We start from the raw sequence: 25309 nt of genomic DNA, 5'->3' as shown, positions 1-25309 counted from the left end.
TGGGTCTATTTCTGGGGTCTCTGTTCTGTTCATTGATCTATAAGCCTGTTGTTCTATTTTAAATGATAGACTTGCTGGATAAAGTGAAGTCTATCTTTAGAATCATTTTTTTTTCCCCAAATCGATATCTGGTAAACTGTTTTCCTTCTTTCATTTAGTTCTTTTTCTCAAAATTTCCCATATTCTTTCATTTGGGTCATGCTTTTTTGACTCCCCATTTGGCTTCCTCTTTGTGTTTATTTCTGTTTATTAGGTATATCTGCTACCACTTACAGTCTTATTAAGGTGGCCTTATGTAGTAGGTGTCCTGTGGTACCCAGTGGCTCAATCTCTTTGATCACTTGAGTTGGGTACTCTGAAAATCTCCCCTATATGGGTTCTCCTGTTGTAACCAAGTTTTAATTTCTATAGGTCTGTTCATGTGTGGTGTTGACCCACAGTCTGGCTGACTGTGAGGATCAATCCATATCTCATTGTATGAGCTACTGAGCAGATGCTGAGCACACAAAGCAGAATTTGCCTCAGTAGGGTCTGGTGCTTGCCAAGATCTCCCTTTGAATATGCCATTTGTTAAGCTAATAAGATCCTGCTCTGATGCTTTAAGATGGCCACTCACTGTGTTGGTTATGTGGTCTCTTGGGGGGGACTCTGATGCAGACCAATGTCAAACACTGCTTGTAACTTTCCCTGGGCAATCTGTCTGGAGCTATAAAGCAACCCACAGTGTGTAGCTTCCTCTGCTAGGCTTGGGTGTGCATGAGAAGGACAAAACTACAAATTAAGGCTAGCCTTTATCAGCACCAGGCCCATGGGCTGTTCAGCAAAAGTTTCTGTTCGTTACCTGTTAGGTTCACTTACTGAAAGAGACTCTGGTGGTAATGGAGTTGCATAAGGTAGATTATCAGTGAGTCAACAGGTTGGGATGAGTGGTCACCAGATTGTTCCAAGTTCAAACTCAGTGCCAGTGCTGCATCTGAATCCACTCGCCAATTATCTCACTGTATATCAACTCTAGCTGTCACTTTCTGAGTGTTTGCACACCTTTGTGGTGGGGTTGGGTCTCAGGTAATTATCAGGGTGAGGCATGCAGAGTTTATCAGGCCCAAACAGGCCAAGATTTTGCTGTGTGAAGGGAGGTTTCTGCATTGCTTAGGTGTGCAAGAGTAAAATTTTCTCATTCCTAGAGCCAAACAACTCAGTCCAGATTCTGCCAGGATCCTGACCTAAACATGGCAGGGCCACCAGGAGTTGGGAGAATGGACCCAGTGGATCTCCAGTGAGGGTGAGAAGTTAATCAGGTTAACAGGAAAGTGGGAGTAATGGCCCCAGCTTAAAGTCACACAACTCATTCACTGACACCCCCTGAGTCTGCACAGACATCTATACCCTGTCTCAAACAGCTGACTCTGAAGCAAGGTGCCAAATCCACAAAGTAGGGCTACAGAGACTACAGAAGGTGGAGATATTGCTTTCCCCCAGGTTGATGCCTTATGGGGGAGGGTTGCTCCACCCAAGAAAGGTGTTGACTGTGGTGTGGGAGTGGGACTCAGTACAGTTCTCCTGGAGCCTCTCCCTTCAGATCTTTTTCTAGAGCCACAAACCCCTGTCTCCCTTAGTGTGACTCTAGTTCACTCCACTCTCCCTTTACCTGAACCCAGGTTGAGTGGCTGTGAACAAGGTTTTGTGGGTTGGTCCTGTAAGGGTGTGCCTGTGTCTCTAGCAGACTCCTGTCTCTCCCTGGCAGACAGATATCCTGCTGAATTTCACAGGTAGATGTTATGTGAATTCCTTTTATTAGCTCTGGTGCACTAAGCTAGAGATTTTGTCTTATGGTTGAGACCCCATGCTTTTCTAAGGGAACCTTTGCAGTTGAGATATCCCTCTGGAATCTCAGCAATCACCCATGGGAGCTGAGCCAGCCTTTTTTGCATGTCTGCCATTTCTGCTGTTCTCCATGTGGCTGCTTCTGAAAATCCTTGGTTATAAGACTTCTCTTCAGCTAGTCTTCCATTGGTTATTTAGGTTGATTGCCCTATATTTTAGTTGTAATTCCAGTTCTGTTGGGAGAGAAGGTGAGTATAACATCCACCTCTACTGTTGCCATCTTGGATCTCCTACGGGTCAGTTTTTCTGCTAAATTTATTTGCTAGTTTTAGCATGCTTTTTTTGTGGGGTTTGTAGCATTTTCTATATACAGTGTCATCCACGAATAAAGATAATTTTATTTCTTTGATTCTGATTTGGATGATTTTTATTTTTTCCCCCAATTCCTCTGACAAAGACTTCTAGTACTGGGCTGAGTAAAATTGGTGGGAGTGGAAAATATTATTTATAAATTTTAAAAATAGCAAATCCATTGATAAGCATGCTATATTAATACTATTTAAGTAATATTTTATAGCTCCCAAGGTGTTTTTAAACATATTATTATATCATTTGACTGTTTAAGTTTTTTTAAGTTGATATTATTACATTTTTATTTTATAAATAAGGAAACTAAGTCTTACATTTTCATATTTTTAGGACACATCAACTTTCAGAAATTTCTGGAATCCAGAAATCTAATATCACTAATTTAAATAATTGAAATGATACCAAATATGGTTTCCAAACACAGTGTAATGAAATTAGAAATAAGTAAAAGAAATAAATTGACAAAATACACAATTTGTAAAATTTTAAAAACACAGTCTTAAATAATCAATAGATCAAGAAATAAATTACAAGGGAAATTAGAAAATACTGTGAAATGAGTGAAAATAAAGGACAACATTGCAATATTCAAAAACAGCTGCCACATTAATGTTTAAAAGGAAATCTATAATTACAATTTTATGTATTAAAAAAAGATGAAAGACTGCAAATCAATAACCTGAAATATCTTCAAAAATTAGGAAAAGTAGAGTAAATAAAATGTAATCAATTGGATGAAATAAAATAAATATTAGAGCAAAAATAAATGAAATAGATAATTTAAAAAAACATAAAAATTAACAAATAAACAATGGTAATTATACTTTCTTCAAAAACTTGACAAACTTTTTCCTAGATTGATCATAAAAATTAATGGAAGACTAAGGCAAATAAATAAAATTCGGAATAAAAGAGTAAGTATAACTACCAAACTGACAGCATTTATAGTATTATATGGAAATAATATGAACAAATATGTGACAACAAGTTGCATAACCTAGATTAAATAGATAAATTTCTACAGATTTATAAACTACCAAAGTTGATTTTTAAAAATGCAAAATATAAACAAACCCATCAGAATGAAAAGGTTAAATTAGTAAATTTTAAAAACTTTCTCACAAACAAAAGTCCAGGTTTACATTTCTTTACTGATAAATTCTACAAATATTTAAGAAAAAATTAACATGAATCATACACAATTTTTTTTTCTACACAGCAGGGAACTGGTATTAAGAACCAGATAAACACATCATGAAAAGTAAGCCACTGGACTTTTGATAAAGATTACATTGAATCGATATTTTGCTTTTGGTTGTATGGATATTTTAACAGTACTATATCTTTCAATTTATGAGCATAGAATACTTTTCCATTTATTTGTGTCTTCTTCAATTTATTTTATTAATGTTATAGTTTTCCATATTCAGGTATTTTACTGCATTTGTTTTATTTATTTCTAGTTATTTTATTATTTTAAAATTTTATTTCTATTGTTGAGACTATTACAGATGTCCTCATTTCCCCCCTTTTTAAATTATTTTACTATTTTTAATGCAATTAAAAATGGGATGGCTTTCTTAATTTCTCTTTCTGACAATCATTACTAATGTACAGTAATGCAACAGATTTTAATGTATTGACTTTGTATCCTGCAACTTTACTGAATTTTTTTATTAGTTCTAACAATTTTTTGATGAAGGGAATCTATTAAAAACTCACAGCTAATTTCATAATCAATTATGAAATATTGAAAAGGTTTTTTTAAAAATCAAGAGCAAGATTAAAATTTCTGCTCTCACCATCTATTCAGCATCATACTGCATGTAAGAAAATTAAATAAGAGGCATCAGATAAATAGTGAAGTTGCTATTATATTTAGATAATCTGATCTTGTCTGCATAAAAACCTAACTACACAGACACATACACACACACACAGAAACACACACACAACTAGAGTAAATAAGTTGAGGAAGTTTGCACAATACAACATCAGTATACAAACATTGTTTTTCTAAACATTAGGAATAAACAATGCAAAATTAAAATTGAGAGAATTGTATTTATAATAACATCAAAGAAACATGAATTAAAAAATAATCACCCATCTAAATTGAAATACTGAGTCAGGTGAAGAAAAAGAGGCAGAAAAGTTATTCCATTATTGGTATTATTATCAGATGACTTTGCACTCTCTGGTTTGGCAGATATTGAAAGCCAAGTCATTCTTAATGATGGCTTTATAGGTTCTTCAGAGACTTTCCCTCCAACTAAAACTTTCATGACATAGGTTATTCTTTCTGTATGTATAGCTACTGATCCACCCTTAGCTGCTACTTGGTACAACAGCCTAGTTCTCAGATTCTCAATTGGAGACCATTACCATTTCAGGCAAACTTCTTGGAAAACATGTTGCTATGTGAAATTATACATTTGCCTTGTTGTTTAAGTCAATCAAGTCATAGTTTTAGGTTTTCTGCAACCAAAGCACTTTTATTGAAAACTGTGACTTAAATTTTATTCTTCTCTTCCTTGAAAACAAAACAAAAAAAGAACTGTGACACATAATATGGAAGCTATGAAACATTGTCTCAAGAAGTTAAGTAAGTAGGACTTAAGTGAAAATATAACCAAAATTTATGGATCTGAAGATTTACTATTAAGAGGGCAATAATCTCTAAATTGACCTCTACATTTAATGTATTTCTGATCAAATTGCACATGTCTTACTTGCAGAAATTGCCAAACTAATCTTAAAATCCATATAGAAATGCTAGGGACCCAGGATAGACAAAGCAATTTAGAAAAAAATAGCAAAGTTAAAATATTTGTACTTCCTCAACTCAAAATTCACCACAAAAGCCACAGACACCAACAGAGTGTGAAAACAGAATAATGATATACATATATATTAATAGATTTGAACTGAGAGTTCAGAAATAAACCCTCCCACCTGGCCGGACATGGCTCAGTGGTTGAGCATCGACCTAGGATCCAGGAGATTGGGGTTCGACCCCCGGTCAGGGCACATGCCCGGGTTGTGGACTAGGCAGCTGATCAATACCTTTCTCATCATTGATGTTTCTCTCTCTCTCTCTCCTCTCCTTTCTTCTCTCTGAAATCAATAAAGATATGTTTTTTAAAAAAATAAAGAAATAAACCCTCCTAATTTTGTCAATTAATTTAATTTTCAATATGTTTTCTTTTTAAATTAAATTTATTGAAGTGACATTGGTTACTAGTATTACATAGGTTTCAAATGTAATTTCTATGATAAATGATCTGTATATTGCATTGTGTGCCCACCACCTAAAGTGAAATCATCTTCAGTCACTATATATTCAATTGATGTTTAATAATGGTGTCAAGACAATTCAATGGAAAAAAAAATAGTTTTTTCAACAAATGGTGCTGGATCCACATGCATAAGACTTAAGTTGAACTCCTTCTATACATCATATGCAAAAATTAACTCAAAATAAATTATAAGCCTTAATAAAGAAGCTAAAACTCAAAAAGTCTTAGCTAAATATGTGGGTATCAATTTTTTTAACTTTGGATGAGACGATGATTCTTAGATGCAACTCCAAAAGCCTGAAGGTCAAAAGAAAAATTATACTTCATCACAAACTGAAAAAAAAATAGGTGATGTCAGAAGAATGGTGGTATGAGAGGTTCCCTTTGTTTCACCCCTTAAAGTTACAAGTTGAACAGCTGTAATTCAGCAAAGGATTCCTTGCTCCACCCACAGGGACACAGTTGAGAGATCTATGCATTGAAATACCTGAAGGTGTCCAAGTCTGAGCAAACAAGAGGAATGACAGAAGGGGAGATGAGATTTGTGCCATGGACACATGCTGGAGCTCACTGCAGGTCTCCGGAGAGAGGAGGAATCAGTTTTCCACCTGCACTCCCTGCAGCCTTGAGGAGCAGAGATACAGTGAACGTTCTTGCCTCAGAACCTATTAAGTGTCACAAAGGAGCCCAGTGCCTGAGTCATAAAGCACAGAAGTGTGGCTGAGGTTCTCTGGCAGCCACCAGTGCCAGGCAGAAAAATAAAGCCATAGAGTCTGGTTGCTTTCCCTCACCCTACCACAGCTCACCTTATCTCACCCTCTTAAAGGCAGCAGTGAGTGGTGAGAGACAGATCATATTATCTGCAGCCTGTGAACTGAAGAAGCAGAAGAAATGTTTTTTTTTTGAGCAGCAGTTGCATGCTGTGGCTAATTCTAGTAACAACGATGTTGAAACAGAACTGAGGCGACTGAGGTCTGGCAGTCACCATTACTAAAAGGAAAACAGTCACAAATGCACCATTTAGCTACTCACTTCGCACCCACCCATCCTGACTGAGCAGAGTGGGAAGGCAGGGACACATACGTGGGACACATCCTGCAGTGCAGCACAGCCTGCAAGGTCTGGGAGTAGGGGACCATGCCGAGATTTCATGGGCTCAGAAACTCAATGTTCACCACATTTCTTCACGCGCGTAGTGCCCTGAGACTGAGGTGGACTGGTGAAGGGAAAAACTGACCTCCCTTGAGAATACTGAGCATTTTTTGTATGGCTTTGTAGAGATCCCAAAAGCCAGAGCAATGCAACAGAACTAAAACCTTGCGCTTCAGCACCACCTACTGGAAAGCAAAGAAAGACTTGTTATCTACCTAATAAATAGAGAACTGTAACTCTTAAAAAAAAAAAAAAAAAGCAGATGTTATTCTCATAGATGCATAGGCAGAAAGAGAAACCATCCAATACCATGAAGAACCAAAGTAACAAAGCATCTCAGAAATAAAGTTTAAAAAATCCCCCCAAAATAATTTAAAGACATGGAAATATGTGATTTAAATGATGGAGAATGAAAAATGACAGCTCTAAAAAAACCTCAATGAGCTAACTCCTAAGATGGCTGCAGTCTAAGGAAGTTCCATGTGCTTGCTCCCAGCATCAGACTGGACTTGTAGCTAAACTGCAAAACATTTAACTTGAAAAACCAACTGAAAAATAGCTGATCTGAAATACTGTGAGCAGGGAGTGTGGAGAAGTGACAGGAGAAGACACAGAGTGGCTGAACCAACTTGTGCAGCTGTGCAGTGCAGCTGGGAAACCAGGAGCAAGTTGCTTCAGTGCAACTCCTGACCTTTGGGAGCTGGGCTCTTAACCCCACCAAGGATTCCAGACCAGAGCAACAGAGAAGGGAGAAGGAGACCAAGTAGCATTGGATACTGGGAATCAGTGATGATTTGGTCCACCAGGGGAATTCAGACCTCATTGGCTTAAACAAAAATAAAGTGCTTGGTTACAACACCAGCGTGGGAAATTCATCCAGATTGGTGTCTGTGGGAGGGGCCACTCAGCAGAACTCCTAAGCGCTGGAGGAGTCTGAGCAGATCACCCAGCAGTCAGTCTGAGGGGCTGATTATTCTCTGAAAGAACTTTCAGCAGAGAGCAGGATGGGGGACAGAATGCCCTGGGAAAGAGGCATGATCCTCCCCAACTCCAGTGAAGAGGAGGTGCTCCTTTTTCCACCTGTGGAATGGCTCTGGACTGGAAATCTGCATCCATGTGGCTGGGCTTGGTGGCGTGGGGGACTCAGACATCTGAACTGCTGGGAGTCTGGGCAGAAACCCTGCCAAGCAATGCCCAGCCATGCTGAAAGATTGAAGAGCCAAGTGGGGCTGGATTGTTTGTTTGTTTGTTTTATGTTGGACTTTTAAAATTCCTCCCTCCTTGGGGTGGTGACAAGGGGATGCCAATGACCCAGGTAGAGCTGAAGCATTGGAAGGAGAAGTGCTTGCCTGCTTCTCTTACAAACTAAGGGCACCACCCTCAACCCTGAGTCAGGATTGGTTTAAACTATCCTGACCCAGAAGGATATTCCCCAGAGCCCAGCTCCATGGGGGAAGGGAAAGCAACCCAGAACAAGTACATTCACGGGGAGAGTCTCAAAGCAGACACAGCCTCTGGGCCACGGAGGCCTTGCTTACCAGACTACTTGGGGATCTGCTCTGCAGGGCTTCAGACAGGTTGCCAAGGGCCAGGCAGGGACAGTGACTCACATTGGCATGCACCAGAGAACTGCCCAGAAGGCCTGGGCAACACACACCAAAGGGCCAGGTCCAACAATATCAGAGCAAAATTCAGACAGTTTCGTAAATAACAGATCTAAAGGTTTTTGTTTTTTGGTTTTGTTTTGCTTGATTTTTATTAACCTTTCTTCTATTTTTTTCATATTCTTATTTCTATCTTTCATTTTAGTCTATTTTTTCTCATTCACTGAACTTTTAAAAAAATGTTTAATTCAGTTTTTTTCTTCATTTATTTTCTCTCCCCCCCCATTTTCTTTGCCTACTTTGTATTTTATTTTATTCAGCATTATGACTTTCTAAAACTATTATTAATATTTCATTCATTTTTTTTCTACATTTTGTTTTTATACTTATCCTATTTCTGGTCTCTTCCTTCTTTGTTTTTGTATTCTCTCTTTTTTTAATCCCCTAATTGTCTTGGTATCATGTCTTTTAGTATTTATGAGTGTGTGCTTTGTTTGTTTGATTGTTTATTAGTCTTTTTGTTGTGACTGTTGTTTTTATTAATGTTGTGTTCCTGTTTTTCATGTTGTTTTTAGTTTGGTCTGGTTTTGTCTTGTTTTGTTGTCAGCACTTGTAAAAAAGTTGGCATGACTTGCTCAGGGTTGTGACTCACAGCTAACAAGCCTGAAGAGTGAGCCCACCCACAGACAGGACAACAGCAATCAAGACCCAAAAGCAACAAAGGAGCCCACATAACCACACTAAGGTCATTTCTAGAGCAACCGGCTCAAAAGATCAAGGAGACTACACCGCTGGGTCCCACAAGAAGGCCATCTCACCAAGACGGGGAAGCATAGAAGTCTTATCCGACACACAGAAACAAACACAAAGAAACAAAAAATGGGGAAACAAAGAAAGAAGCCTCAAATGAAAGCACAGCAGGAATCTCCAGAAAAATAACTAAATGAAATGCAGGCAAGCAATTAATTAGATCTAGAGTTCAAAGTAATGATTATAAGGATGCTCTAACAACTTAGTAAGAATAACAAGCAACTTAATGAGACCTACAAGAAACTGAGAACTGCATCAGTGTGAAAGCAGATATAAAAATGATGAATGAAAACCAATAAAAAATGAAGAATGGCATAGCTGAAATAAAGAATATCTTGGAAGGAAGCAACAGTAGATTAGAGAAATCTGAGGATCGAATCAGTGAATTAGAAGACAAGGTTGAAAAAATCATTCAATTAGAGCAACAAAAAGAAAAAATACTTTAAAAAGATGAGGCCAGTTTAAGGGGACTATGGGACAACATGGAATTGAGCAACATCCACATCAAAAGGGTACCAAAGAGAGAAGAAAGCAAACAAAAGATAGAGAACATGTTTTTAGAAATACTGACAGAAAATATGCACTAACTTAGTGAAGAAAGAGTGATGAAAGTTCAGGAAGCACAGAGAGTTCCAATCAAAATAAAGCACAAAGATAACCACAGCAAGACATATCATAATTAAAATAGCAAAAGTTAAAGACAAAGAAAGAATTTTAAGGGCAGTAAGACGGTGACAGTTATTTATCTATAAGGGAGATCCCATAAAGCTTTCAGCTGATTTTTCAACAGAAACACAACAGACTAGAAGGGAATGGCATGAAATATTCAAAATAAGGAAAAGCAAGAATCTGAAACCAAGACTACTTTACTCAGCAAGCCTGTCATTCAAAATTGAAGGTGAAATAAAGGGCTTCAAGGACAAAAAAATAAAAGGATAAAGGAGTTTATTACCACCTAACCAAGACTGAAAAAAAGACTGTTATAAGAAGAAGAAATAACGATAGAGTAACATAGGCATAAAGAATAAAAATGGCAATAAATAAGCCTGTATCAATAATAACCTTAAATGTAAATTGATTAAATTCCCCAATGAAATAATGCAGGGTAGCTGAATGGATAAGAAAACATAACTTATATATATATATGCTAACAGAGACTCCCCACAGAACAGAAAACTCACACAGAATGAGAGTGAAGGGTTGGAAAAAATTTTTTCCATGGAAATGAAAATGGAAAGAAAAAAAACTGAGGTAGTGACAGTCATATCTGACAAAATAGACTTCACATGAAGGCCATGAAAAGAGACAATGAAAGTCACTACATAATACTAAAGGGGATGATCCAAGTAGAGGGTACAACCTTGATAAACATATATGTACCCAATATAAGATCATATATATATATATATATATATATATATATGTGTGTGTGTGTGTGTGTGTGTGTGTGTGTATAAATTCTGGAGTACTTTAAAGGAAAGTTTGACAATACAATTATAGTAGATGACTTTCATACATCACTGACATCACTAGATGGATCTTTTAGACAAAAAATTAAAAAGAAAACAATGACCCTAAAAGACACGCTAAATAAGATAGATTTAATTTATAGTTACAAAACATTTCACTTCAAAGCTGCAGATTATACATTCTTCTCAAGTGCGCATTGGGCATTCTGAAAGATAAACCATATATTAGGACACAAAATAAGTCTCTACAAGTTCAAGATGATTGAAATCATACCAAGCATCTTCTTAGATCACAATGGCATGAAACTAGAAATCAACTACAATAAAAACACTAAAAAACATTCAAACACTTAAAGGCTAAATAACACATTATTAAATAATGAATAGGTTACCAAAGAGATCAAGGAAAACATCAAAAACTTCCCGGAAAGAAATGAAAACAAACACACAACAATCCAAAATCTAAGGGACACAATAAAAGCAGTCATAAGAAGGAAGTTCATAACACTATAAATCTACTTCAAAACCAAGAAAAACTTCTAATAAACTATCTAACCCTAAAACTTAAAGACTTAGAAGGAGAACAAGAATGGCACAGAGTAAGTAGAAGGAAGGAAATAATAAATATCAGAGCAGAAGTAAATGACACGGAGACTAAGAAAACAATACAAAAGATCAATGAAACCTAAAGTTGGTTCTTTGAAAAGATAAACAAGATTGATGAACTTTTAGCAAGATGCATCAAAAAATAAGAGAGGAACCAAACAAAGTCAGAAACTAAAAAATTGAAGTAACAACTGACACCCAAGAAATACAAAAGATTGTAAGAAAATGCTTTCAACAACTATATACCAAAAAACTGAACAACCTGGATGAAATGGACAAATACCTAGAAATATACAATGTTCCAAAATGCAACTAGGAAGATTCAGAAAATCTAAATGGATAAATAACAACTAATGAAATTGAAGCAGTGATCTATAAACTCCCAGGAAACAAAAGCCCTGTTCTGGAAGGCTTCCCAGCAGAGTTTTACCAAACATTCAAAGAATAACTAAAACCTATCTTCCTCAAACTATTCCAAAAAATTCAAGAATGAACACTTCCAAGCTCTCTTTATGAGGGCAGCATTAACCTAATTCCAAAACCAGATAAACACACTAAAGAGAAAGAAAATTACAGGCCAATACCCCTGATGAACATAGATGCCAAAATTCTCAACAAAATATTTGAAAATCAGATCAAGCAATATATTAAAAATATTATCCATTCTTGACCAAGTGAGATTTATCCTAGGGATGGTAGGATGTTACAATGTTTGCACATCTATAAATGTAATAAATCACATAAACAAAATGAAAGGTAAAATCATATGATCATATCAATAGATTCAGAAAAACCATTTATCAAAATCCAGCACCCATTTTTGACAAAAACTGTCAGCAAAGTGGGAATAGAAGGATCATACCTCAACATAATAAAGGCCATATATGACAAACCTACAGCCAACATTATACTTAATGGGCAAAATATAAAAGTGTTTTCCTTAAAAACAGGAACAAGATAGGGATGTGCGCTTTCACCACTCTTATTCAATATAGTACTTGAAGTCTTAGCAGGGATCAGACAAGAAGAAAAAAATGAAAGCATCAAAATTGGAAAGGAAGAAATGAAACTGTCCTTATTCTAGATGACATGATATTGTGCATAGGAAACACAAACGACTACACACACACACACACACACACACACACAAACTGGATTTAATAAATGATTTTGGAAAAGTAGCGAGATTCAAAATTGAAATTCAGAAATCAATGGTTATTTTTATACACCAATAATGAACTCTTATAATGAGAAACTAAAAAAACAATTCCATTTACCACTGCAACAAAAAATTAAGAAGCCTAAGAATAAACTTAACCAAAAAGGTAAAAGACGTGTACTTAAAAAAGTCAGGACATTGAAAAAAGAAATAAAGAAAGATACAAACAAGTGGAAACATATACCATCTTCATGGATTGGAAGAAATAACATCTTTATAATGTCCATACTACCAAAATTTATTTATAGACAAATGCAATCCCTATTAAAATACCAACAGCATATTTCACAGATCTAGAACAACCACTCCAAAAACGTATATGGAGCCAAAAATGACCCCAAATAGCATAAGCAATCTTGAGAAAGAAGAACAAATTTGGAGGTATCACAATACTAGATATCAAGTTATATCACAACGCCATTGTAATCAAAACAGCCTGGTACAAGCACAAGAATAGGCATATAGTTCAATGGAACAGAACAGACAGCTCAGAAATTAACCCACAACTTTATGCTTAATTAATATTTGACAAAGGAAGCAAGAGCATAAAATGGAGTAAAAACAGTCTCTTCAATAGATAGTGTTGAGAAAATTGAACAGGTACATGAAAAAAATGGAACTACACTACCAACTTACACCATATATAAGAATAAACACAAAATATATAAAATACTTAAATGTAAGTCATGAAACTATAAAAATCCTGGAAGAAAAAGTAGGCAGCAAAATCTCAGACACCTCTTGTAGCAGAACTTTCATGATACATCTCCTAAGGCAAGGGAAACAGTGGAAAAAATAAACAAATACGATACATCTGATAAAGGGGTAATTGCCAAAATACATAAAATACTTATATAACTCAACAATAGAAAGACAAACAATCCAATTAAAAATGGGCAGAAAGCACTTGCTGCTGTTCCTCAAAGGTTAGAGCATCGGCTTATGCACCAAAGAGTTCAAATTTGATTCCCAGTCAAGGGCACATACCGCAGAAGCTGGTTCATTCCCCTGGCCCCAGTCGGGGAGCATGTAGGATGCAACCAATTGATGTGTCTCTCTCATGTTGATCTCTATCTCTATCTTTCTCTATCATCTCTATCTCTATCATCTCTATCTCTATCATCTCTATCTATCTCTATCTCTATCTCTATCTCTATCTCTATCTCTATCTCTATCTCTATCTCTATCTCTATCTCTATCTCTATCTTTATCTATTATCTCTATCATCTATCACCTCTATATCATCTCTATCACCTCTATCTCTATCTCTATCTCTATCTTTATCTCTACCTATCTCTATCTCTATCATCTCTATCTCTATCTTTATCTCTATCTATCTCTATCTCTATCATCTCTATCTCTATCATCTCTATCTCTATCATCTCTATCTCTATCATCTCTATCTCTATCTCCATCATCTCTATCTCTATCTCTATCTCTATCTCTATCTCTATCTCTATCTCTATCTCTATCTCTGTCTCTATCTCTATCTCTATCTCTATCTCTATCTCTATCATCTCTATCTCTATCTCTATCTCTATCTATCTATATCTATATCTATATCATATATCTATATCTATATCTATATCATATATCTATATCTATCTATATATCTATATCATCTATCTCTATCTCTATCTCTATCTCTATCTCTATCTCTATCTATATCATCTATATCTATATCTATATCATCTATATCTATCTATATCTATCTATATCTATATCTATATCTATATCTATATCATCTATATCTCTATCTCTATCTCTATCTCTATCTCTATATCTATATCTATATCTATATCTATATCTATATCTATATCTATATCTATATCTATATCTATATCTATATCTATATCTATATCTATATCTATATCTATATCATCATCTATATCTATATCTATATCATCTATATCTATATCTATATATCTATATCTCTGTCTATCTACCTCTCTCCCTCCTTCCTTTCTTTCCAATTTCTCTTTAGAGTCAATGGAAAAAATACTCTCAAGTGAGGATTAACAAGAATAAAAAATGAGCAGAAGAACTGAATTGATACTTCTCCAAAGAGGACATACAAATGGCCAAGAGGCATATGAAAAAATGTTCAATGTCACTAATCATCAGAGAGATGCAAATTAAAATGACAATATGGTATCATCTCAAACTGCCAGAATGACTACTATCAAGAAATCATCAAATGACAACTGCTGGTGAGGATGTGGAGAAAGGGGAACCTTAGTACACTGCTGGTGGGAATGCAGACTGGTGCAGCCACTATGGAAAACAGTATGGAGTTTCCTCAAAAAATTAAAATGGGGGACACACATCTGTAATACTCTCAACAATAAAGGTAAAATAACTCAATTAGATAAAAAGCAAAACACAGATAAGCAGTTTAATAAACTCTAAAACAAAATCAATGAACAAAAAGTGTACTTTACTCATGAGACTGAAACTTTATAAATGAACCAAATAGAAATTCTGGAGATGAAGAACTCAATAAAAGAGATTAAAAATAAACTAGCAAACTTAGAAAACAAAACTAACCAGATTGAGAAAAGAATTAGTGATAGGGAAGATAGAAATCTAGAAATGATGCAGATGGAAGTAAATAAAAAACTATATAAAAGGACTGTATGAGAATTCTCTGACTATCAGAAAGAACAACATAAGAGTAAAGTGTATACCAATATAAGAAGAGAGGGAGAAGGAAACAGAGATCTTATTCATACAAATAACTGATGAGAACTTCCCAAAACTATAGAAAGAGCTGAATCCTAAAATCCATGAAGCAAACAAAACACCTAATTATTTCAGTACAAAGGCTTCTCCATGGCACATTATCTTAAAACCGTCAGACATTTATGACAAAGAAATAATTCTCAAGGCAGTCAGGGAAAGGAAGACAGCATCCTAGAAAGGAAATCCCATTAGAATGTCATTGGATTTTTCAGCAAAAACTGTACAACCTAAGAGAGAATGGAACCAAATATTCAAACTATTGAAAGAGATAATAATCAGTCAAGAATAATATATCCATCAAAGGTATTCTTTAGATATGAAGGAAAATAAGGGCTTTCCAAGACATACAGAAGCTGAGAGAATCCATCACAAGACTTCTGTTACAGAAAATGTTAAATGGAGTTATTCTACCTGAAATAAAAAGACAAAAGAGTACAAAGCTAAGAGTAGGATGACAGACAGACAGAAGCAGAAAATTGCGACCCTTTTTCAGAATATGGTACTATACACTAAAACATAACATAAAGGTTAAAAAAGAAAGAGAAGACAATAGCTACTGCAATTTAAAAATCAAATCACAGCATAAATAAGAACAGTTTGTGACAACAAAACATAAGGGGGTAAAAGTATGAATTTTGCGATGGTGGATGGAGATTAGATTTATTTTGAAGACAAAGTGTTACCAGCCAGGGTCTGGCATGGAGCAGGTCTGCCTCAGGCCGGCCTGTAGTGTGTGGGTCCTTGACTTCATGTAGGAAGTATTTCAAAATACAAGTCCAGATGGGTTTTAGACTATGTTTATTAATGCTGGGGACAGTGAAACAAAGGAAAAAGTTAGGATAGAAGAAACAACAGCGGAGAGCCTAGGCAGTGCTTTGTTTTGGCTCCTTAGAAATGTTATAGGAAAGAAGTGAGCCAAGGCCAGGCTGCTGTTAGTTCACTGAGAAGTGAAGGTCACAGTAATAGAAATGAGCCTAGGCAGGGCTGCTTTAGCTTACTGAGAATCACAGAAAAAAAGGGTCTTTGAAACAGGATCAGGGGTTAATTCATGTTGAGCTGCCTCTGCTCACCACTCCCCTGGCTGCAAGTCTCATGGGGACCCATAGAAATTTGGAAGAAATAAAAAGTTCATGCCCAGGAAGGTGCATGGGCATGCTCTAGATTGAGCCCACACTGAGTCTTTGTCTTGAGGGCTTTTTATTTATTGTTTTTCTCTGTAGGCAAGAATCTTAGCGGAGGGTTTCTGTAGAATATTAATCAGCTTTTCAGGTCCATTTTTAATATGCTGATACATTAAAATAAGTGTACAGGGGAGTCTTGGGTAATTCATTGGTCTGTTTTACTTTTATCTTAGGTCTGCCTGGCTTTAGTGTGTTTTTTGTTATTTTTTTTGCCAACTTCATCTGTCCTTGAGTTTAGCTGGCACAAATGGGATTAAATGGTTCTTTGTTCTCTATTTTCCCAGGCCAGGGTGATTTAAGCTATGTATTCTCTGGTTAGGGAGGAGAGATAGTTACCATTTGCTCTCAGGTGTCCTTAATTAGGGAAGATAAGGTTTTGCAGTTCACAATCTGTCTGCAAACTGCCCAAACTGTTGGCCTTGTTTAATTTTCATATCTCAGTTTCCCCATTCCACTTCCTCAGGGATTTCCCTAGCTTCTTACTATCCTGCTACATTTAGAGCACGCCCACTCCCTTTCCTGGGTACAAACTTTTTGTTTAATCCTAATTTCTATGGGTCCCCATGAAACTCGCAGCCAGAGGAGCAATGGGCAGAGGCAGTTCAACCCGGGCTCACCCCCTGATCCTGTCTCCAAGACTCCCTTTTCTCTGACATCCCAGTGAGCTAAAGCAGCCTCTCTTAGGCTCACTTCTTTCCTATAACATTTCTAGAGAGCCAAAGCAGAACACTGCCTAGATTCACCCCTGTTGTTTTTTCTACTCCAATTTCTTTCTTTGTTTCATTATCCCCAGCATTAATAAACATACACTCAAACTCATCTGGACTCATGTTGCAAAATCTTTCCTACATGAAGTAAAAGACCTACTCACTGCAGGATGGCCTGAGGCAGACCTGCTCCAGGCTGGACCCTGTCCCATAACAAAAGGACTACTGTATATATAAACATTTACTTTTTACCACATACACACACAAATAAAACTTGGATACATAACTTAAGGAAAAAAGAAACAGAGGAAAAAGCATGGAATACCACCAAACAAAAAAATAAGAGACAGAACACACACAAAAGAACCAATGGCTATAGGAAATCCTCATACATCAATAATTACCCTAAAGGTAAATGGACTGAATTCACCAATAAAGAGGCACAAAGTAGTGGACTGGATTTAAAAAAAAAAAAAAAAAGTTATGATGCCTTCAAGATTCACATCTCAGCTGCAAGCAAAAATATAGACTCAAAGTGAAAGGGTGAAAAATGATTCTCCAAGCAAATGGCATCCAGAGAAATGTGGGAATAGCTACACTTACATCTGACAAAATAGATTTCAATATAAAAAAGGTAACAACAATAGAAATGGACATTTTATAATGATAAAGGGGACAATATATCAAGAAGACATAACACTTCTCATTATATATACATAGGCAATCAAGGAGCACCAAAATATATAAAGCAACTACTAACAGAACTAAAAAGACAAACTCAAAAAACACAATTATAGTCAGAGAAATAAATGTCCAATTAGATTTGGATATGGATAGGTTATCTAAACAGAAAATCAATTGAAATTATTGGCTTTAAATAACACATTAGACAAAATGGACATAATCAACATAAGAGAGGCTTTCTTCCCAGAACATCATATTACACATTCTTTTCCAGTGCACATGGAACATTCTCAAGGATAGATCATATGTTGGGACACAAAACTAGCTTCAACAAATTTAAGAAGATTAATATCTTACCAGGCATATTCTCTGACAATACTGCTTTGAAATTGTAAATCAAGTGCAAAATGAATGTGTTAAAAACCACAAATATGTGGATATTAAACAACATGCTATACAGAATGACTGGGTCAAAGAAGAAATAAAGGGGGAGTTCAAAATATACATGCAAACAAATAAAAATGACAGTGTGAGATATCAAAATTTTTGGATGCAGCAAAAGTGGTAATAAGAGGAAAGTTTATATTATTATAGGCCTAACTCAAGAATCAAGAAAAATTCTAAGTAAACAACCTAACATTACATCTTAAAAGCTAGCAAAAAAAAAAAAAAAAAGAAAGAGAGAAAGGAAGGAAGGAAGGAAGGAAGGAAGGAAGGAAGGAAGGAAGGAAGGAAGGAAGGAAGGAAGGAAGGAAGGAAGGAAAAAAAAATTTAACCCTAAGTCAGCATAAGAAGGGGAATTTTAAAAATTACAGCATAACTTAATTAAATAGAAATAAAAAAGGGCAACACATAAAAATAATGCAACAGAAAGCTTGTTCTTTGTAAAGATTAATAAAATTGACATATCCCTGGCTAAACTCTCTAAGGCAAAAAGAGAAAAGGCTCATATAAACAAAATCAGAAATGAAAAAAATGGATAAGTTCCTAGAAATATATAACCTTCCTAGACTGAATCATGAAAAATTGGAAAATCTAAATAAATTGTTTGACTGTGAGAAAATTGAAACAACCATCAAAAACTTCCCAAAAGATAAAAGCCCAGGACCAGATGGTTTCACTATAGTTAATTCTACTATACATTAAAAGAAGATTTGATACTTATCCTTCTCAAATTCTTCCCCCCAAAATTGAAGAAGAGGCAATACTTTTTTTTCTAAAATGATTATTGTTTATTTTTTAAATAATACTTTATTACATTTATTGGAGTGACCATGGTTAATATGAACATATAGGTTTCAGGTGTGGGTGTCTATGTTATGAGATCTGTATATTGCTCTATGTGCCCAAAGGCATACATAACCTTTCAAGAATAACACACAGAAAAAGAAACCTGCAAGCCAATATCTCTAATGAATACATATTCAAAACTCAAATTTTGTACTAGAAAACTGAATACAATGAGACCATAAAGCAATAACACATCACGTTCAAGTGGAGTTCATTCCAGGTGTACAAGAATGGTTCCAACACATGCAAATCAACCAATGTAATATGCCACATTAACAAAAGAAAGAATAAAAAATATATGATCTTATCAATAGATGCAGAAAAAGTATTCTACAAGATAGGGCAGACATTTATGATTAAACCACTCAATAAAATTATTATAGAAGGAAAGTACCACAACATAATAAAGACCATATAAGAAAAACCCTCAGCTGATATCATATTGAGAAACTGATAGCTTTTCCTCTAAGATCAGAAACATGACAAGGATGGCCACTCTCACCATTGGTATTATTCAACATAGTACTGGAAGTCCTAGACAAAGAAATTAGGCAAGATAAAGAAATAAAAGGCATCCGAATTTGGAATGAAGAAATAAAATCATCACTTTTTGCAGATGACAAGATTTTTTAAAAATGTATCATTATTGTTGAAAGAATTACAGGTGTCCGTGTTTTCCCCCATTGACTCCTTCTACCCTGCACCCTACCCCCAGCTCGAAGCCTTCACCACACTATTGTCTGTGTTCATGGGTTATGAATTTATGCATATAAACTCTTTGATTTATTTCTCCCCTCCCCACCCAACTTCTCTTTCCCTCAGATTTGTAAGTCTGTTCCATGCTTCTATGTTACTGGATCTAAGATTTTTTTATACATATAGCAAATGCTAAAGAATCTTCAAAAAACTATGAGAAACAATAAACAAATATGGTAGAGTTACAGGATACAAAATCAATGTACAAAACCCATTGCATTCAATTATATTAACAATGAAATTTCAGAAAAAGAAATGAAACAAAAAACAATTCTCCTTGCAATTGCAACAAAAAGAATAGAATACCTAGGAATAAGCTTAACAAAGAATGTGAAGGACCTATACACTAAAATCACAAGACATTAGCAAAAAAAATTGAAGAAGACACATTAAAATGGAAATATATTCCATGTTCATGGATTGGAATAATAAATATAGTTAAAATGGCCATATTATTTAAAGCAATATACAGATTTAATACAATACCCATCAAAATCTCAATGGCATTTTTCAAAGAAATAGAATTTAAAAAATCCTCAGATTTTCTGGAATCACTACAGACCCCAAATAACCAAAACAGTCCTGAAGAAAATGAGCGAAGCTAGAAGAATCACACTCCTTGATTTCAAATTATGTTCCAGAGGGAAAATAATTAAAACATCATGGTATTGACTGAAAAACAGACACATACAGACTAATGGCACAGAATTGAGAGCCCAAAAATAAAGCAACATTTATAAGGAGAAATTATTTTTTTACCAAGAGCCAAAACATACAATGGAGAAAATAATGCCTCTTCAATAAACAGTAATAGGAAAATTGGAAAGTCAATTCAAAAGAATGAAACTAGACCACAGTATGGCCCCATCTACAAAAATTAACTCAAAATGAATCATAGAACTATTTATAGGACCTGAAACAATAAATTACAAGGAAGAAATCATAGGTAATAAACTTATGGATCTTGGTCATGGAGAGGAGTTTAGGAATTTGACCTCAAGAGGGAAGTAAAAGTGAAAAGAAATGAATGAGACTCTTGAGATGGCAGCACTGTGAGAAGAAGCAGAACACCCTTGGTTCCAGCCATGGACTCGATTTACTGCTAAAATATGGTGTAACCAGCTTGGAAAGACCAGAGAAATATAACGGAATGGACATATTTCTATTTGGGAGCACTGGAGAAACATTATAGAGCCTGGTAAGAGAGGTGAGGCATAGAAAATGGGAGTCCTCCCTGAAGCCTGTGCTGAGCTCTGAGCCCCAAGGCTTATTGGCTGCAAAGCACTCTCCCCTTGGAAGTGTGGACTGGCCTCCAAAATCTGGGATGTAAAACCAGAGCAGAGGAGAAGGAAAGGAGTGCCTCACATGGAGGGCAGAGGGACCCAGGGGAACTGTGTGCCTGAGAGGAGGGGGACCTCATCTTCCTAGTAAAACAAAGGTACTAATGGCAGCTGTGACAGGTGTCTTATGCACAGAGTGCTGACCATAGAAAAGGCAGTCTCAAAGTGTGTGGCACCCAAATAGAAAGGGACAAGAGGTCTGCACTGAGCTGCCACATACAAGGACTCTCTGCCTTCCAGTAAGGCATTGTGTTGAGCCTCAAAAAGTACTTAACCTGTGTGGCACAGGGAAGGGAAAGAGAGCTTTCCCACTGTCAGCGACAGACTAGAGCTACCTCTGGGAAGGAGTTTTCCTTCAGCTGCCTGGGCCCTCATTGCAGTGATTCTGGGATTTTTGACCAACCGTGAAGGGTGCTGTGGTGGCAGACATGGAGCTGTCCCAGCTTTACTGAGATCAGTTGCACAGAGGAGCTCAGGGGGCTTTCTGACTCATGCTTGGTGACCAGGCATGAGGGAGGCAAGAAATGGTTGGGTGGAATCTGTGCTTGTGATTGCTTTGTGTGTTTTTGAGTTTTTGATTGCTGAATGGGCATCCACCTTCCTGGCTTGCATTGGAGAGACAGACCAGTGGGAGCTGGGATTTGTGTCTGCATAGTAGAGTGTTTGAAATACTCAACAGGTGCGACCAGCCAACCAGGTCTGGGAAAGGAGGGGTGGAGCATGCCTACCTCTCCTGTAGTCTATGAGCACCACATTCAAGAGGAAAGGGGCTGGTTCAACTCAGTGAAGCCCCAAATATCTCCTGTTGGCCACAGTCCTGAGGAGGAACGGAGAACAGCTCATAGGATGACATTACAAGTATAAGACTCTAAGGGACTATTGTTTGGGAACTGGAGGAAAAGCTTAAAACCCCTGCTGGGGGCTAGGCAGGCAAAGGGCTCATTGGAATATTTTTTAATCTAACCCACTGAGCCCAGGCTGCTGAAATTGCTCATACAGAAAGGGCAACAGACTGAAGTCAGTCGGAAACTGCAGCAGGCCATTGTATGGGGAATTAGAATAGGAAGATAGGGTATAGACTGAGGAGCTGGCTTTGAAGCTGAGACTAAATTCCCCATCGTGAGTGCCTGACAGCGAAACCTCGAATTAAAGGGAGAAATATCCCGAACTATACTAGCTGGCTTGAACCCTAAAGACTCTTTAGAAAACTCTGGAGTTAGACCAGGCAACCAAAATGGTGAGGCAAAGTAGCTGACAAGTGGAGGTGGGCCACCGAGAACCTCAGATCAACCAACTACCTAAGGACACCAGAGCCAAACCTGGAAAGCTCCTGACATTGGCTGATACACAAGTACCTCCCAGTAGAACTGAGACCAGCATACAAAACAGTGAGCTGCAGACAGCATAAGCTGCCCAGATGGAACTCATCTGATTGACTTGTTTTTCTTAGAAAAAAGAGAGAAAGGAAAGAAAAAATTATTTTTAAAATTTTAAATTACTTTAAATTTTTAATTAATTATTTTAATTTTATTTTTTTTCTGCTTTGTTTTGTTTTATCTACTGTTCTAATATCAGGATTTTTTAGTATTCTTTGCTTAATTTCTGGGATAGTATCATTAAAACCAATAAGTTTACTGTTTTCTCTACGGTTTCCTCCATATTTCTTATTGGACTCCTGCCATAACCTTGCTTTATCTCTCTCTCTCCTTGTTCCACTGGCATAACTTTTTTTTCTCTTCTTGTTCTTTCTTTTCTATTTCTCACTTCTGTCTTCCTGTTTTTTTTTTGTTTAATTGTGGTTTTTTTAATCTACTTATTGTATTTTTATTTTTTGATTTTCAAATATTATTGTATTCCTACATACTACCCTTAATTTTTTACTGGTCCTTCTTTCAAAATCTTTTCTCTGCCCCTTTTATGTCCCAGTAGCTTCTCTATTACTTACATTTTATTTTAGTTTATTATTATTTTTATTTTTCATTCCAATTAGCAATAATATCCTTTTCTCTCTCTCTCTCTCTTTCTTTTTTTCTTTTTTTTTTTTCTTTTTTGACTTAGCACTTGTGTACTCACTTCATTCTCCCAGTTCTATTTCCACTTGGGATGTTTTCATTGTGATTGTCAAGATATTTTGTAAGATACTGCTTGTTTCCTGGCAGTTTGGTTGTGTATTGTCTTGCCTTGCAAGCACGTGTAAGACAGCACATGTGACATGGATGGGGCTGAGATGCACAGTTAGCCAACCTGAGAGAAGACTCTTCCAAAGAATGGTCAACAAAAATCAATACCCAATCACAACAGGAGAGCTCAAAGAACCCACAAAAGGGACACCCAGAAAAAGGATATGCCTAGAGCAAAGAACTCAGAAGTATAAGAAAAACAGACCTCTAGACGCCACTGGACACACAGTATAAAATCCCACCCCACAAGACTGAGAGACAATAAATATATCTAATATATATATATAGATACAAACACTAAGAGCCAGCAAAATGGGGAGACAAAGAAACAAACACCAAACTAAAGAAAAAGAGAAATCACCAGAAAAAGATCTTGATGCGATAGAGTTAAACAAGTTATCAGAAATAGACTTCAGAGTAACGGTTATAAACATGATCAAGGAAATTAATGAGAACAACAAAGCACTAGATGGGAAGGTCGAGAAACTTAGTGAAAACATGAAAAAAGATAAATACCATAAATAAGAATTAGGCAGAAATGAAGAATACGTTCACTGATATCAAGAATAAACTGGAAGGAATTAAAAGCAGGGTCAATGAAGTAGAGGATAGAATAAGTGACTTAGAACATAAGGTAGAAAACAACATTCACTCTGAACAGTGAAAAGAAAAAACTTAAAAAACCTGAGGACAGTCTAAGGGAGCTTTGGAACAACATGAAGAGAAACAACATTCACATCATAGGGGTACCAGAGGGGGAGGAAAAAGGGAAAGGGATAGAGAACATGGTGGAGGAAATAATGACAGAAAATTAGCCTATGCTGACAAGGGAGAAAGCCACACAAGTTCAGGAAGCACAGAGGGTTCCAAACAAGAGACCCAAAGACACCCACTCCAAGACACATAATTAAAATGGCAAGTGTGAAAGACAAAGAGAGAATATTAAGGGCTGCAAGAGAGAGACAAGCAGTGACCTATAAGAGAATTCCCATAAGGCTGACACTAGATACTTCAACAGAAACTATTCAGGTCAGAAAGGTGTGGCATGAAGTTCTCAAAGTAATGAAAAGCAAGAACATGCAACCAAATCTGCTATATCCAGCAAGGCTATCATTTCAAATTGAAGGTAAAACAAAGAGTTTGCCAGACAAAATAAAAGGCTAAAGAAGGTGAGTATCACCAAACCATCACTGGAAGAAATGCTAAAAGGTCTGCTCTAAGAAAAAGAAGAAATACTGAGAGAAAGCTACGTCAGCATAAGGGTAAAAAGGGCATTAAATAAGTACATATCAGTAGTATTCTTAAATGTAAATAGAATAAATAGTCCAATCAAAAGTCATAAGGTAGCTGAATGGATAAGAAAACAGGACCAAAATATATGCTGTCTACAAGAGACCCACTTGAGAGCAAAAGATTTACACATCTAAAAGTGAAGGGATGGAATAAAATATTGATGCAAATGGAAATGATAAAAAAAAAAAAAAAAAAAAAGCTGGAGTAGCAATACTTATTTCTGACAAAATAGATTTCAAAATAAAGACTATAACAAGAGACAATGATGATCACTACCTAATACCAAAGGGATCAGTCAATCAGGTGGAAATAACCTTTGTAAATATATATGCACTCAATTTAGGAACAAATAACACATAAAAAATTTCTTGGTGGACTTTAGGGGGAGATCAACAGCAACAGAATCATAGTGGAAGACTTCTACACGCCACTGTCATCATTGGACAGATCATCAAGACAAAAATTCAACAAGGAAACACCGACCTGAAATGACACCCTAGGTCTAATGTCTAATGGACTTAATTGACATTTACACAACATTTCATCCCAAAGCATCAGAATACACATTCTTCTCAAGTGCACATGGAACATCCTCAGAAATAGACCACATGATAGGGCACAAGGGAAGTCTCTACACATTCAAGAAGACTGAAATGATTTCAAGTATCTTCTTGGATCACAATGCCATGAAACTATAAAGCAATCACCATAAAAAAACTCAAAAATATTCAAACACATAGAGACCACATAGCATGTTATTAAACAATGAATGGGTAACAAATTA

Source organism: Miniopterus natalensis, chromosome X, assembly GCF_054644295.1.
Source record: "Miniopterus natalensis isolate mMinNat1 chromosome X, mMinNat1.hap1, whole genome shotgun sequence".
Lineage (NCBI taxonomy): Eukaryota > Metazoa > Chordata > Mammalia > Chiroptera > Miniopteridae > Miniopterus > Miniopterus natalensis.
Note: the sequence above shows the minus strand (reverse complement) of the source record.